Raw genomic sequence first — 16,249 nt, forward strand, 5'->3', positions numbered from 1 at the left:
ATCTTTTAAAGCTACAATACTTATGTATTGAGGTAAGCGCTCTGTGAGCCCATATAGCAGGAATATCTACAGTTGAAGCATTGATATTCATGGATAGAAGCATTTGAAGAGTTTTATTGATTGTATTCACCAGATTGGACTTAGAGCCGGTTCACACAGGGGCGACTCGTCATGGGACTCAGCCGCCTGACAAGTCGCGTCCTGTTCTGTACAATGGAACCGTTCTAATAGGAGCGACTCAAGTCGCTCCGACTTGGAAAAAGGTTCCTGTACTACTTTGGGGGCGACTTCAGGGCGACTTACATTGACTTCAATACAGAAGTCATTTTGCAAGTTGCCTCTGAAGTCTGAAGATCGTCTTGCCGAGTCGTGCGGCAAGTCGTGCCGCCCCTGTGTGAACACCGGCACTTACCACTGTTTTGTTTTGGCTATTTTTCACTGTTTACACATAGCAATACCTGTTGTTTCTAGCAGTTTTGTTTGGCAGCAGTTTTGTTTGGCACTATCTTTGCATTTGCACTTTATTATTGTGGATAACACATCACTAGGTACATATATTGTTTGTTTAGCGTATCACTTATGTGAAGTAGGTGGTTTTGAGACTGCGCTCATCATTTTTTTATATTATAGAAGAAGTATGGCTAAAAAAGCTTTGGCTATACTTCTTTAAGCTTTCTGAGATTTGCCAGCTTAAAATATATCTAGCGCTAAAAGGATAGAGTGGTGAGGGAAAATCCAAAAATTTGAGTTGTCACCAAAACAGCAATAGAGGTGAAATGTTCCCATAAGGACATTTTTTCATTGACGGCTGTTAAAATGGACTGTCCTTCACTGTGGAGAGATTTTCTATCACTCCTTGGTTTGCTTATTCTGTCAGATATGAAGAACGTTTTGGATTTAGTTTTTGGATTTAGATATACTTTAAGGTTAGGTTCACACTTCTGCAATCTGACTTTGATTACATTTTCAGTGTGATTATGTAGTGCAACTTTTAAGACATGTTGACAAGGTCTTCATATTCTATGGGGCCCAAATCACACTGGAATGACACCAAAGTAGTACAGGAATATTTTCCAAAATCGCAGATTGCTGAGACGCATTGATGTGAATGGGCACTATTGTGTGTGTGATTTCCAGTGTCATATGATGGAAACAATCATCTGAAATCTCACTAGTGTGAACAGAGCCTATCATCAGGCTCAGGCTGGAAATCTGAATGTACTGGAGATTTTCGGAAAGGCTGATGTGCATCCTGTGGACAGTTATATTTCAATAAAAACATAACATAACAGTTTTCTTTCATTTAAATATGGCAATCAGATCCAGGCATTTGGTGAGCTCCGAAAACAGTGCTGATAGAAAATGCTGTGTAGAGAATGAGTTAAACCAAAGAGGCAGCTTGCTGTGTGATTTCTTACATATATGCCTTTGCAACACATTTTATTGCTGTTTTTTTTGTGACTAAATTACTGTTCTTTTTTGCATCGATAGCAATCATTTTCCACTAGGTAAAATTGTGACAAGCAATTACTTTACTAAAAATCTTTTCTATTTGTTTTAATAATTATATGCCTGTGAGGCTGTTTTTGTTTATCAAGCTCATGTGTATGGAGGCAGGAAACAGAGAAAAGAGTTTATTAAGAAAAAATCCACATTAAAAATTATTTAGTTTTAAAATATTGTGTCCTAAAATATGAATGATGCAGAATACAGTAAACCCACCTGTTTTAGGAAGAGGAACTTGTGCGTTGATTCGTAGAGCACTGGCTAACCACATAGGTTTGCCACCTGTCCAGGATTACCCCCGGACACTCCGGGTGTTGAATCAGGTGGACTGTGGCTATGGCTGTGGCTCCTTTAAGTAACCAAGATAGTCACACACAAATCTGTTGCTGTCCAGGAGCTGTGGGGGGCTGCCTGGGGACAGGTTTGCATTACTGCTGTGGGGGGGGGGGGGGGGGGGGGGCAGGGTGCTGTTGTGAGCAAGAGCAATTTGGCCAAACCCACTGTTTGCTGCGGCACATTATGCGCACCACATTACCACTCTCCTTGGGGCACCCAAAGGTGTCTCAGGCTGCTAAAGTTTTTGGGTTTGGCTTTAAGAAAAGGTGCAACCCTTTATCCATACCCCCTGATAAAAATTAACAGTATAAAGTTGCAGATGTTTATTATTATTGAAGTGATACCCCGGCAGGAGCCGTTTGATATTTGTGCCCAGGTCTCCCACTGATTAATCCGCAGCTAGTCACAGTGTTTTTTTTGTACACAACCACAGGTATTTTAACACTGTTCCGCTTGTTTTCTGCAATAACCAGTCTAGGGGGTGTGTTTTTTTTGTTTTATTTGGATAGGAGAAGGGATTTAAAAGGATAACCCAAACAAACTATTCACATGGGAAGACAGCTCTCTCGTAGAACTATTTAGCAGGCTGTACAGAATAAAGAAAAGTCCATTTGTAACAGAAGGAATTTAGTAGACCTTGCTTCTTCAAGACACTAGCATTAAAAGGGGGATTCAGCAACACCAGTTTCTAGAATCACTTTAGGGGGTATGTACTCACAAGGCCCTGGTTGCAGGTCACCTTCCTCTGTGATACCAGACAGGATCCATGGACATCCTCCCTAAATCAGCTTTTAGGAGAATCATGGGTTTCAGCTTCAATGTTTAAGGCCCTCTGGTTGCCTACCTGAGGCTGCATGTCTGTGCTGAGGAGGGGCAGCAGGTCCCCTCCCCACCTGGACCTCTCTCCGTAGAGTAAGAACCAGAGCCCATGTGCTCATCAAATATAAATACAGGCACCCAGCATGCCTAGGGGCACCTCCCTTTTCAATTGGCTAGGGCTGGAAGGATATTCATGCTCTCATATGCATGGTTTCCACCCACTGTCTAGCACCTCCCCTAGCTGTGTGAAACTTCAGCATAAGTAGCACAAGAGAAGACTCTGCTAAATAATCACAGCCTCTGTTAAGCAAACAGTACATACATTTACTTACTGTCCAACCCCCCCCCCCCAAAAAAAAAAACAACAACAGTACATTCATTCTAGCACCTACCTAGGAGGGTGCTACAGCATATTGTTTTTTTGCAATAGCATGGAACAGGTGGAGTTTAAGTTGGCTGACAACAGCTTTCACTTTTTTCACACTGTAAAAGTATCTGGAGGAGGTTCTGCCAATCACAGGATGTGCCATGCCCCTCCAGCCTGTGTCTATGGTGTGTATGTGTTAGAACTAACATGGGAGAATCATCCTTATATCCAGGGGAGTGCTGGCAGGGTGGAAATCTCCCCCCGGGCTGGTGACACTATGCACAGCCACCGGTCGCCACTACCAAATACTGTTTTTGCAGAGCAGGAATATGCCTGCTGGAGCTCTGTTAAAACAGGTCACGGCCGCTGCTCACCTCCCACTGTGCAGGCATGCATGTGTCAGAGACCCTCTTTACACAATAGTCCACAGCATGCACCCTTAAATCAAGTTTCCCAGAACACCCCTTACATCAGATCTGATGTATATGGGGTCTGTGAGGACTCTGATGTATATGGTGTCTGTGCGGACTCTGATGTATATGGGGTCTGTGCGGACTCTGATGTATATGGTGTCTGTGCAGACTCTGATGTAAGGGGAGGCTCTGTGCGTACTCTGATGTAAGGGGGGCCTCCGTGTGGACTCTGATGTAAGGGGAGGCTCTGTGCGGACTCTGATGTAAGGAGAGGCTCTGTGCGTACTCTGATGTAAGGGGGGCCTCTGTGTGGACTCTGATGTAAGGGGAGGCTCTGTGCGGACTCTGATGTGAGTGAGTGAGAAACTTATATAGCGCAACACATGCAAACTGAATCGCCTCTGGGCGCTTTGGTATTTATTCCCTGGGCCCTCAGAAGAGATGGGTCTTGATCTTTCTCCTGAAGGCCAGGTGGTTTACCTCCAATCGGATGGCGGTTGGAAGGGCGTTCCATAGTCGAGGTCCTTGGACCGCAAATCTTCGTTTTCCTTTGGACTTGTATCTGGCTTTGGGTATCTGGAGTAGATTTTGGTTGGTGGATCGCAGAATGTGATTGGTGTTGTGTGCTTTTAATTTCTCGCATAGATATTGGGGGGCAGTTCCCAGAATACACTTATGCGTTAGACAGAGTGCTTTGAAAGTGATTATGTCTTTTATTGGGAGCCAAAGGGGGGCCTCTGTGCGGACTCTGATGTAAGGGGAGGCTCTGTGTGGGCTCTGATGTAAAGGGAGGCTCTGTGCGGACTCTGATGTAAAGGGAGGCTCTGTGCGAACTCTTATGTAAAGGGAGGCTCTGTGCAGACTCTGATGTAAGGGGGGCCTCTGTGCGGACTCTGATGTAAGGGGGGCCTCTGTGCGGACTCTGATGTAAGGGGGGCCTCTGTGTGGACTCTGATGTAAGGGGGGCCTCTGTGCGGACTTTAATGTAAGGGGGGCCTTTGTGCGGACTCTGATGTAAGGGGGGGCCTCTGTGCGGACTTTCATGTAAGGGGGGTCTCATTGCAGACTCTGATGTAAGGGGGGCCTCTGTGCGGACTCTGATGTAAGGGGGGCCTCTGTGCGGACTTTGATGTAAGGGGAGGCTCTGTGCGGACTCTAATGTAAGGGGAGGCTCTGTGTGTACTCTGATGTAAGGGGGGCTCTGTGCGGACTCTTGTGATCATGAAAAATCTTCGACCGTTTTCCTCGATCTATCACTTTTCCACGCTCTATGGGCCACTTGACTGGACTTGCCCCCCCAGGCCTAAGGCTGCCAGCCCACCCCTGCTTATATCCCACCCCCATAGTGTTTAGCAATAGGAGGACATGGAGGATGAAGGAGAGAGGGAAGTGTCATTTAACACTGTTCATCATCACGGACTGTGGAAAATTTAGCATTCATTTGGAAATCAAGGTCCCAGAGTCTGGAGGACGAGTGGAGAGGCATGAGGTCCAGTGTGAAGTTTCCACAGTCAGTAATGGTTTGGGGAGCCATGTCATCTGCTGATGTTGGTCCACTGTGTTTTATCAAGTCCAAAGTCAGTACAGCCGTCTACCAGGAAATTCTAGAGCACTCCATGCTTCCCTCTGCTGACTAGCTTTATGGAGATGCTGATTTCATTTTCCAGCAGGACTTGGCACCTGCCCACACTGCCAAAAATACCAATACCTGGTTTAATGATCACACATCGTGAGACCCGATCTGCAATGCGCCACTTCTGGCGCCTAGAGAGAGACTGCCACAAAGACGCAAAGGGTGTCCAAACTTTTGCAGACACCATTTTTTTGTTTTCTGTAATTTTGAAAGTGTTAATGATGGAAATAAAACCTAACTTTTTTTTGACATATTATAAGAATGTCTAATCTGTAATTTGATGCCTTTTGGAGATTTTTCGTTATGCACATTAATACAAATTTTTACCTGGGGTGCCCAAACTTCCGATCCCCACTGTATAATGTTTGTAGGTTCTAAGTAATTTTCTAGCAAAAAATACAGATTTTAACTTGTAAGTAACAAATGTCAGAAATAGGCTTAGTCATGAAAGGAATATTAGCCATGTGTTGGTTTTAACCCTCCTAGCGGTATTCCCGAGTCTGACTCGGGGTGAGATTTTTATACCAAAAGCGGTAACCCTGAGCCAGACTCGGGCTTGCCTCGCTGCAGCCACAGACAAAGTTACTTACCTTGTCCCTGGATCCAGCGATGCCACCGCGCTGTGTGAGCGAGCGGGACCTCGCTCGATTCACACAGTGTCCTCCTGTGCCGCCGATCTCCGTTCCCTGCGACGTTACGACGCACGGGGGTGGAGAACGGCGCCAAATTCAAAAATGTAAACAAACACCTTACATACAATATACTGTAATCTTATAGATTACAGTACTGTATGTAAAAAATACACACCCCCCTTGTCCCTAGTGGTCTGCCCAGTGTCCTACATGTTGTTTTATATAATAAAAACTGTTCTTTCTGCCTGCAAACTGTAGATTGTCCATAGCAACCAAAAGTGTCCCTTTATGTCAAAAATGGTTTTAGAGCAGCTAGAAAACAGCGATAATAAATTATAATCACTTGCAGAATTGTGCGATAGCGATTTGTGGGGAAATTCGTCATAAAAAAATAAAAGTAATGACAGCGACAATTCTGCAACTGAGCAAATTTCAGTGATTTTGAGTTGATTACTTTATTGAATAATTTTTATTATAATTATATTATTACTGGTTATAATTATTTATTATATTATAATTTATAATTTTGTTTTTAAAAAAAATTCATACCCGGGATGCCTACTAGACTCTTGTTTGGTCAGATTTAAGTGAGTTATTCCTAAGAATTACAGGCCTACAGTATAAAACGCCAAATTTCCTTGCAAATAATGGTACCGCTTTCAGCACCATTTTTCTGAAATAATCATACCGCTAGGGAGGTTAAAGCCCACCCTTTTGTCGCTGCACATACCGTATGTGTTATGTGAGTGTCAATCTATTACATTTTGCATTATGCATGCGTTGTGAAATCAGTGAAAGACAATAATTCCTAATAGTGGTGCCTGATGTCACTCAAGACAGAAAGTGAGGAGTAATGTCCCCAATAAAGCCCATATTGGAGGAATGGGAATTGGTTGTTGCCTCTGTCAATTTGTATTGCTTTATGTGTCACTGTAGGGAGAATTACTAGTGACTGATGTTAAGCATCTGTTATCTGGTAGATGTGCTTGGCTTACGAGACTGGATAGACAGAATTACTAATCCTTTGTCAAGAAAAACCATTCTGTGTACGTATTTCAAATGTGTATTTTGCAGCTTGACTGGAGTTCAGCTCTAATGTGATGCAGTGGTGCAGGATTTTCTTTTTCTCTTGTGTAACAAACTCATTCCCCTGTCTCTGCCTTTGGAAGAAACAGAATTTAAGTGAAAAGACCTTTTGGTAAGGTATTCAGAACCTGCATAAGTAATAGGATTTAAGCTGCTATATTAAAGTGCTAAATCAAAACACGCAGTTCCCTATTTCAGCAAAAGGCTGAGTCATATGCCATTATTAATGACGTGGTCAAAGCGTTAGTGGCAAATTAGAACTGCTCCCTGAACAGGTGGCAAAGGATTACTACCGGAAGCCTAAACTGTTCAGGCTTATTTAATAAAATATACAGTCACAGCCGAACAATTCTCCTTATATATCAAATGCTGTAAGAAACTTCTACCTTTGCAGTAATAAGGCCTTTTTTTATTGTGAGCCACGCTAATAAATCTTCTCTTGAGTAGTGTCCTGGCAGGATGTGGCAAGTTTAAAGCCTGCCATAGATGGTTTGAATCTTGGCAGGGACCAATCGAGATTCAAACCATCTATGGGCAGGCTGAATGAACACAAGTTGATCCATTGATCGACTTGGGTACAACCAGCATGTCGGATTTTCACCATGAGAGTGCCTGCAGCTATAGCTGCTAAGAAACGGTCACTGTGTTCTCCCTGCAGAGACGGCTCCCTGCGTCCGCCCCCCCACAGCGGGAAGAACACAATAGCTCTGCAGAAGGGACTTCCTCATCAACACTGACTTTGTTGATGGGGAAATCGAACGATTATCCTTCAAGAAAGAAATCACACCATCTGTGGCCTGCCGTAGACTTTTGCCTTACTGGAGACGGGGTGACAGAGGTGATTTTAAAGGCACTGCACATTTTCAAATGTTTTTTTTTTTCTAGCTAGGTATTAGTGTAGTTATAATTCCTGTGTTGTTTGCTTTATTTTATAATGATGGGTGCACATGTTGTGGCAGCAGTTTGTAGTGTCATGGCTGATTAATTCCCCTATGGAGTAATCCACATACCTTGTCTCGACTCACCAGAGGAACAAGCAAGTCCTTGTTCTGGGCAGTGGCAGCTAGTGTTTTTATTGGGGGGCGGCAATGGGCGGTGGGCAGTGGCCGGGTTGCGAGCTCCTACGGGCGGGTTGCCAGCTCCTGTTGGCAGCAGGCAGCGGGCGGGTTGCGTTCTCCTACGGGCGGCGGACAGCGGCTCCTGTGTCCTCTCCTCCTTTTTTGCAACACGATGGCTTCCGCCGTCTGGCTCCTCCCTCCTCCTCCTCCTAGGCGTGCAATAGAATCACCTGTCCTTTCAGCCATTCTTCTAGAAGCACATTTGTGAGGTCAAGCACTGATGTGGAGGAGAAGGCCTAGCTCCCAGTCTTCGCTCTTATTTATCCCAAAGGTGTTCTGTCGGGTTAAGGTCAGGACTCTGTGCAAGTCAGTCAAGTTTCTCCACCCCAAACTCGCTCATCCATGTCTTTATGGACCTTGTTTGTGCACTGGTGTGCATTCATGTTGGAACAGGAAGGGGCCATCCCCAAACTGTTCTCACAAAGTTGGGAGCATGAAATTGTCCAAAATGTCTCGGTATGCTGACGCCTTAAGAGTTCCCTTCACTGTAACTAAGGGGCCAAGCCCAACCCCTGAAAAACAACACCACACCATAATCCCCCCTCCACCAAATGATTTGGACCAGTGCACAAAGCAAGGTCCATAAAGACCATCCTGACTTCAACTTGATAGAACATCTTTGGGATGAATTAGAGACTGCAAGCCAGGCCTTCTCGTCTACATCAGTGCCTGACCTCACAAATGTGCTTCTGAAAGAATGGTCAAACATTCCCATAGACACACTACTAAACCTTGTGAACATCCTTCCGGGAAGAGTTGAAGCTGTTATAGCTGCAAAGGGTGGGCCAACTGAACATTAAACCCTACGGACTAAAGCCCCATACACACTATCAGTTTCCCTGCAGGTTTTTCTCTTCAGGTTTACCAAAACCATGTAGTGCAAGGGCCTGCCTGATTGCATACAAATTGAAACTCTTAAGGTTTGACCTCATATTAGATGGTTTTGGTAAACCTGAAGAGAAAAACCTGCAGGAAAACTGATAGTGTGTGTATGGGGCTTAAGACTTGGATGTCTTTAAAGTTCATATGCGTGTAAAGGCAAGCATCCCAATACTTTTGGTTATATAGTATATGTAAATCAACTTTGTATTAAGCTTTCTACCCAGAATTCCACTTTAAAGCCCAATGCCACATTGGGTACCTCCCTGTTTGTTAATGAAGGACGGACACAAAGGGGGTAGGGAAAGTGCTGCTCACCCCTGTAAAGGTAATGAAAAAAAGGAAGGGTTCCCCAGTGGGGTTTTTAGGCAGCAAAAATTATATAAACAATTATAAAGACGTACCAATTTGTTGTAAAAAGTAAAAAAATGTATTTAATAAGTACAAAGTCGTAAAATAATGAACTCTGGTACAGTTTATGCTGAGGACACATACATATGAGAATATAGCACCAAAATTACATGACACTGATCAACATGAATGGCTGATCTTCAGGTCAAGTTGTTCCTGACGCGTTTCGACCCCCACATATGGGTCTTCTTCGGAGGAAAGGGTATATGATGCAAACTATAACAGAGAGTAAATATATGGTAATAAAATACATAGATACATAATACAATTTAAGTAAAAAATTAATTTAAAGTATATAGTTATCAACTCACAGATTGTGTTTCTCAGTTCTATTTGGACCAGAGTAAGGTTATAATCCTGAGGATCCCTAGTTACTTTTCTCCATACGGGTGGTTAGCATGCGCATTGCGCGCGCTTGTGACGCTGCTGCGGCACTCGCGACCGCAGCAGAGAGCTGGGGTTTTTTTTTTTTTTTTTTTTTTTTTTCCCCTCACTGACGCTGAGGAACCCACAGCTGGGAGGGTCATCTGACCTTAATTCTTTGCTCCAGCTGGGATAGGGGGGGGCGGACTTCTAGATGTGGGAGGGGATGTCCCAAGCAAAGCATTCATTTGCCAATTAGTGATTGCCAAATCCTTGACACCTGACATGCACATATTTAAATAGACTGGGTGTATATCTGACACCTGCCTGTGATCCTATCTTCATACTATGCTGGACACACCACACATAGGGTAAGGCTGCACTTTCAAATCCTGCACAAAGTTATCCTTCCTATGCCTACTAAATCTAATCAATAATAATATTTCCCCTCCAGATACGCTTTTTCTTGCTCTCTCTGGAGATCGCTTCCATACTCATATTCTAAACATTTAATAAGGTATTTTTTACTATCCTTTACATTGTCTTTTTCTAACATTATTCACCCCATTGGCACTAATCCCAATATCCTTACTATTTTATCACATTATATACAATTATTCTCACATGAATTTAATTATTTTAGCACATGCTTACTCACACCCATCCATTACACACCATTATTATTATTAATTTTTTTTTTTTTTTCTTTTTCTTTTTATTCAACGAATTAACTATTTATATTCACTATATTATACTAATTATATATATCTTTCACTATTCAATTATAATTATCATATATTTTTTGGCACCTCAACCCACTATTAGTCCTATATTGTAATCTTTATCGCCCTGTTACACATATAATTCTCTTTGAATTCACCATTCTATATAATTTTGATATTGTTATTAATCTTAATTCATGATTTCATATAACATTTAAAATATCCTGTGCATATTTATATTAATTTAAAATTCCTATGACATATCACAGTCCCATTTTATATATGCATCATTATAATGAGCATAATGTGCATGTCTAGCGCCATCTACTTGTACAACAAGTCAATCAATCTTTATACTTTAAACATATAGTTTTTGGTATTAAAACTACTTTATATTTGAATTTCTTAATAGGCATCACTCTGGCAATTGCTTTGCTGGGCTCCCCCTCCACCTGTCCGGCCCGCACTCTCTGACTGGACTTTTGGATTTTTTCCCAGTTATACTGTGGGTCCCTGCAGGCCACTCTTGTGGGGCATCGTTGAGGCCTTTTTGGGGGTGCTAACCACCCGTATGGAGAAAAGTAACTAGGGATCCTCAGGATTATAACCTTACTCTGGTCCAAATAGAACTGAGAAACACAATCTGTGAGTTGATAACTATATACTTTAAATTAATTTTTTACTTAAATTGTATTATGTATCTATGTATTTTATTACCATATATTTACTCTCTGTTATAGTTTGCATCATATACCCTTTCCTCCGAAGAAGACCCATATGTGGGGGTCGAAACGCGTCAGGAACAACTTGACCTGAAGATCAGCCATTCATGTTGATCAGTGTCATGTAATTTTGGTGCTATATTCTCATATGTATGTGTCCTCAGCATAAACTGTACCAGAGTTCATTATTTTACGACTTTGTACTTATTAAATACATTTTTTTACTTTTTACAACAAATTGGTACGTCTTTATAATTGTTTATATAATTTTTGCTGCCTAAAAACCCCACTGGGGAACCCTTCCTTTTTTTCATTACCTTTACAGGGGTGAGCAGCACTTTCCCTACCCCCTTTGTGTCCGTCCTTCATTTACATAATTTTCCGGTGGTTAAACACCTATTCTATCCCCCCTATGGACATAGGAAAGTATAATATATGAGCATTGGCACTGTGCGGCTGTACTTAGCATTTGCTTGTTTTTGTTCATGCGGGTTTGACAAATGCCCGTAACAAAATATTTAAGCATATTGCGTATCTACCCACTGCTGCACTGCCAAATACTCATGAAATCTCTATAACCATATATCCAACATGGGTTCCATATATACCTTTTGGTATTTATTGTTATCAATTGTTTGCTTGGTTATAAACAATTATATATACACTTTTTGCTTTAATGGGCACATATATGTCCATTTCTAGCATTACTTATATTCCACCTTTATATATATACCAATTTTTATTATTTATCCTTTGTTTAATCCTTTTATCCTGTAGGACCTTGTTACAGCTCCGCTGGGTGGCGCTTCCCCGCTAGGTACCTCTTTATCATGCTCCCTCTATGGCCTCTCAGTGGGGAGGGGGAGACTCAGGGCTCTGTGTTCTCTTTACTCTCCACAAGATGGCGACACTCTCGCCACTGTGGAGATGTTTCCTCCCCACTGACGGCGTCAGTGACGTTCCCTGGTGCCGTGGGCGTCCCGCGCGTGCATGCGCATTGCGCGCGCTTGTGACGCTGCTGCGGCACTCGCGACCGCAGCAGAGAGCTGGGGTTTTTTTTTTTTTTTTTTTTTTTTTTTTTTTTTTTTCCCCTCACTGACGCTGAGGAACCCACAGCTGGGAGGGTCATCTGACCTTAATTCTTTGCTCCAGCTGGGATAGGGGGGGCGGACTTCTAGATGTGGGAGGGGATGTCCCAAGCAAAGCATTCATTTGCCAATTAGTGATTGCCAAATCCTTGACACCTGACATGCACATATTTAAATAGACTGGGTGTATATCTGACACCTGCCTGTGATCCTATCTTCATACTATGCTGGACACACCACACATAGGGTAAGGCTGCACTTTCAAATCCTGCACAAAGTTATCCTTCCTATGCCTACTAAATCTAATCAATAATAATATTTCCCCTCCAGATACGCTTTTTCTTGCTCTCTCTGGAGATCGCTTCCATACTCATATTCTAAACATTTAATAAGGTATTTTTTACTATCCTTTACATTGTCTTTTTCTAACATTATTCACCCCATTGGCACTAATCCCAATATCCTTACTATTTTATCACATTATATACAATTATTCTCACATGAATTTAATTATTTTAGCACATGCTTACTCACACCCATCCATTACACACCATTATTATTATTAATTTTTTTTTTTTTTTTCTTTTTCTTTTTATTCAACGAATTAACTATTTATATTCACTATATTATACTAATTATATATATCTTTCACTATTCAATTATAATTATCATATATTTTTTGGCACCTCAACCCACTATTAGTCCTATATTGTAATCTTTATCGCCCTGTTACACATATAATTCTCTTTGAATTCACCATTCTATATAATTTTGATATTGTTATTAATCTTAATTCATGATTTCATATAACATTTAAAATATCCTGTGCATATTTATATTAATTTAAAATTCCTATGACATATCACAGTCCCATTTTATATATGCATCATTATAATGAGCATAATGTGCATGTCTAGCGCCATCTACTTGTACAACAAGTCAATCAATCTTTATACTTTAAACATATAGTTTTTGGTATTAAAACTACTTTATATTTGAATTTCTTAATAGGCATCACTCTGGCAATTGCTTTGCTGGGCTCCCCCTCCACCTGTCCGGCCCGCACTCTCTGACTGGACTTTTGGATTTTTTCCCAGTTATACTGTGGGTCCCTGCAGGCCACTCTTGTGGGGCATCGTTGAGGCCTTTTTGGGGGTGCTAACCACCCGTATGGAGAAAAGTAACTAGGGATCCTCAGGATTATAACCTTACTCTGGTCCAAATAGAACTGAGAAACACAATCTGTGAGTTGATAACTATATACTTTAAATTAATTTTTTACTTAAATTGTATTATGTATCTATGTATTTTATTACCATATATTTACTCTCTGTTATAGTTTGCATCATATACCCTTTCCTCCGAAGAAGACCCATATGTGGGGGTCGAAACGCGTCAGGAACAACTTGACCTGAAGATCAGCCATTCATGTTGATCAGTGTCATGTAATTTTGGTGCTATATTCTCATATGTATGTGTCCTCAGCATAAACTGTACCAGAGTTCATTATTTTACGACTTTGTACTTATTAAATACATTTTTTTACTTTTTACAACAAATTGGTACGTCTTTATAATTGTTTATATAATTTTTGCTGCCTAAAAACCCCACTGGGGAACCCTTCCTTTTTTTCATTACCTTTACAGGGGTGAGCAGCACTTTCCCTACCCCCTTTGTGTCCGTCCTTCATTTACATAATTTTCCGGTGGTTAAACACCTATTCTATCCCCCCTATGGACATAGGAAAGTATAATATATGAGCATTGGCACTGTGCGGCTGTACTTAGCATTTGCTTGTTTTTGTTCATGCGGGTTTGACAAATGCCCGTAACAAAATATTTAAGCATATTGCGTATCTACCCACTGCTGCACTGCCAAATACTCATGAAATCTCTATAACCATATATCCAACATGGGTTCCATATATACCTTTTGGTATTTATTGTTATCAATTGTTTGCTTGGTTATAAACAATTATATATACACTTTTTGCTTTAATGGGCACATATATGTCCATTTCTAGCATTACTTATATTCCACCTTTATATATATACCAATTTTTATTATTTATCCTTTGTTTAATCCTTTTATCCTGTAGGACCTTGTTACAGCTCCGCTGGGTGGCGCTTCCCCGCTAGGTACCTCTTTATCATGCTCCCTCTATGGCCTCTCAGTGGGGAGGGGGAGACTCAGGGCTCTGTGTTCTCTTTACTCTCCACAAGATGGCGACACTCTCGCCACTGTGGAGATGTTTCCTCCCCACTGACGGCGTCAGTGACGTTCCCTGGTGCCGTGGGCGTCCCGCGCGTGCATGCGCATTGCGCGCGCTTGTGACGCTGCTGCGGCACTCGCGACCGCAGCAGAGAGCTGGGGTTTTTTTTTTTTTTTTTTTTTTTTTTTTTTTTTTTTTTTTTTTTTTTTTTTCCCCTCACTGACGCTGAGGAACCCACAGCTGGGAGGGTCATCTGACCTTAATTCTTTGCTCCAGCTGGGATAGGGGGGGCGGACTTCTAGATGTGGGAGGGGATGTCCCAAGCAAAGCATTCATTTGCCAATTAGTGATTGCCAAATCCTTGACACCTGACATGCACATATTTAAATAGACTGGGTGTATATCTGACACCTGCCTGTGATCCTATCTTCATACTATGCTGGACACACCACACATAGGGTAAGGCTGCACTTTCAAATCCTGCACAAAGTTATCCTTCCTATGCCTACTAAATCTAATCAATAATAATATTTCCCCTCCAGATACGCTTTTTCTTGCTCTCTCTGGAGATCGCTTCCATACTCATATTCTAAACATTTAATAAGGTATTTTTTACTATCCTTTACATTGTCTTTTTCTAACATTATTCACCCCATTGGCACTAATCCCAATATCCTTACTATTTTATCACATTATATACAATTATTCTCACATGAATTTAATTATTTTAGCACATGCTTACTCACACCCATCCATTACACACCATTATTATTATTAATTTTTTTTTTTTTTTTTTTCTTTTTCTTTTTATTCAACGAATTAACTATTTATATTCACTATATTATACTAATTATATATATCTTTCACTATTCAATTATAATTATCATATATTTTTTGGCACCTCAACCCACTATTAGTCCTATATTGTAATCTTTATCGCCCTGTTACACATATAATTCTCTTTGAATTCACCATTCTATATAATTTTGATATTGTTATTAATCTTAATTCATGATTTCATATAACATTTAAAATATCCTGTGCATATTTATATTAATTTAAAATTCCTATGACATATCACAGTCCCATTTTATATATGCATCATTATAATGAGCATAATGTGCATGTCTAGCGCCATCTACTTGTACAACAAGTCAATCAATCTTTATACTTTAAACATATAGTTTTTGGTATTAAAACTACTTTATATTTGAATTTCTTAATAGGCATCACTCTGGCAATTGCTTTGCTGGGCTCCCCCTCCACCTGTCCGGCCCGCACTCTCTGACTGGACTTTTGGATTTTTTCCCAGTTATACTGTGGGTCCCTGCAGGCCACTCTTGTGGGGCATCGTTGAGGCCTTTTTGGGGGTGCTAACCACCCGTATGGAGAAAAGTAACTAGGGATCCTCAGGATTATAACCTTACTCTGGTCCAAATAGAACTGAGAAACACAATCTGTGAGTTGATAACTATATACTTTAAATTAATTTTTTACTTAAATTGTATTATGTATCTATGTATTTTATTACCATATATTTACTCTCTGTTATAGTTTGCATCATATACCCTTTCCTCCGAAGAAGACCCATATGTGGGGGTCGAAACGCGTCAGGAACAACTTGACCTGAAGATCAGCCATTCATGTTGATCAGTGTCATGTAATTTTGGTGCTATATTCTCATATGTATGTGTCCTCAGCATAAACTGTACCAGAGTTCATTATTTTACGACTTTGTACTTATTAAATACATTTTTTTACTTTTTACAACAAATTGGTACGTCTTTATAATTGTTTATATAATTTTTGCTGCCTAAAAACCCCACTGGGGAACCCTTCCTTTTTTTCATTACCTTTACAGGGGTGAGCAGCACTTTCCCTACCCCCTTTGTGTCCGTCCTTCATTTACATAATTTTCCGGTGGTTAAACACCTATTCTATC

The 16,249-nt window shown here is 41.0% G+C and overlaps 1 protein-coding gene and 3 long non-coding RNA genes across 4 annotated transcripts in view; all 4 read left to right on the top strand.

Moving 5' to 3' along the window:
- The window catches only part of KCNB2 (potassium voltage-gated channel subfamily B member 2), a 391,356-nt gene that overhangs the window by 105,768 nt on the left and 269,339 nt on the right, over nucleotides 1-16,249 (top strand). The gene's annotated exons all lie outside the window — the stretch shown is intronic.
- LOC120941136 lies at nucleotides 9,771-10,834 on the top strand. The gene is made up of 3 exons (XR_005749520.1): nucleotides 9,771-9,934; nucleotides 10,018-10,080; nucleotides 10,698-10,834. It is a non-coding gene; the product is annotated as an uncharacterized LOC120941136 (long non-coding RNA).
- Nucleotides 12,110-13,243, top strand: LOC120941129. Its single transcript, XR_005749513.1, has 3 exons — nucleotides 12,110-12,342; nucleotides 12,426-12,488; nucleotides 13,107-13,243. It is a non-coding gene; the product is annotated as an uncharacterized LOC120941129 (long non-coding RNA).
- Nucleotides 14,534-15,670, top strand: LOC120941130. The gene is made up of 3 exons (XR_005749514.1): nucleotides 14,534-14,766; nucleotides 14,850-14,912; nucleotides 15,534-15,670. It is a non-coding gene; the product is annotated as an uncharacterized LOC120941130 (long non-coding RNA).

Source organism: Rana temporaria, chromosome 5 (genome assembly GCF_905171775.1).
Source record: "Rana temporaria chromosome 5, aRanTem1.1, whole genome shotgun sequence".
NCBI lineage: Eukaryota > Metazoa > Chordata > Amphibia > Anura > Ranidae > Rana > Rana temporaria.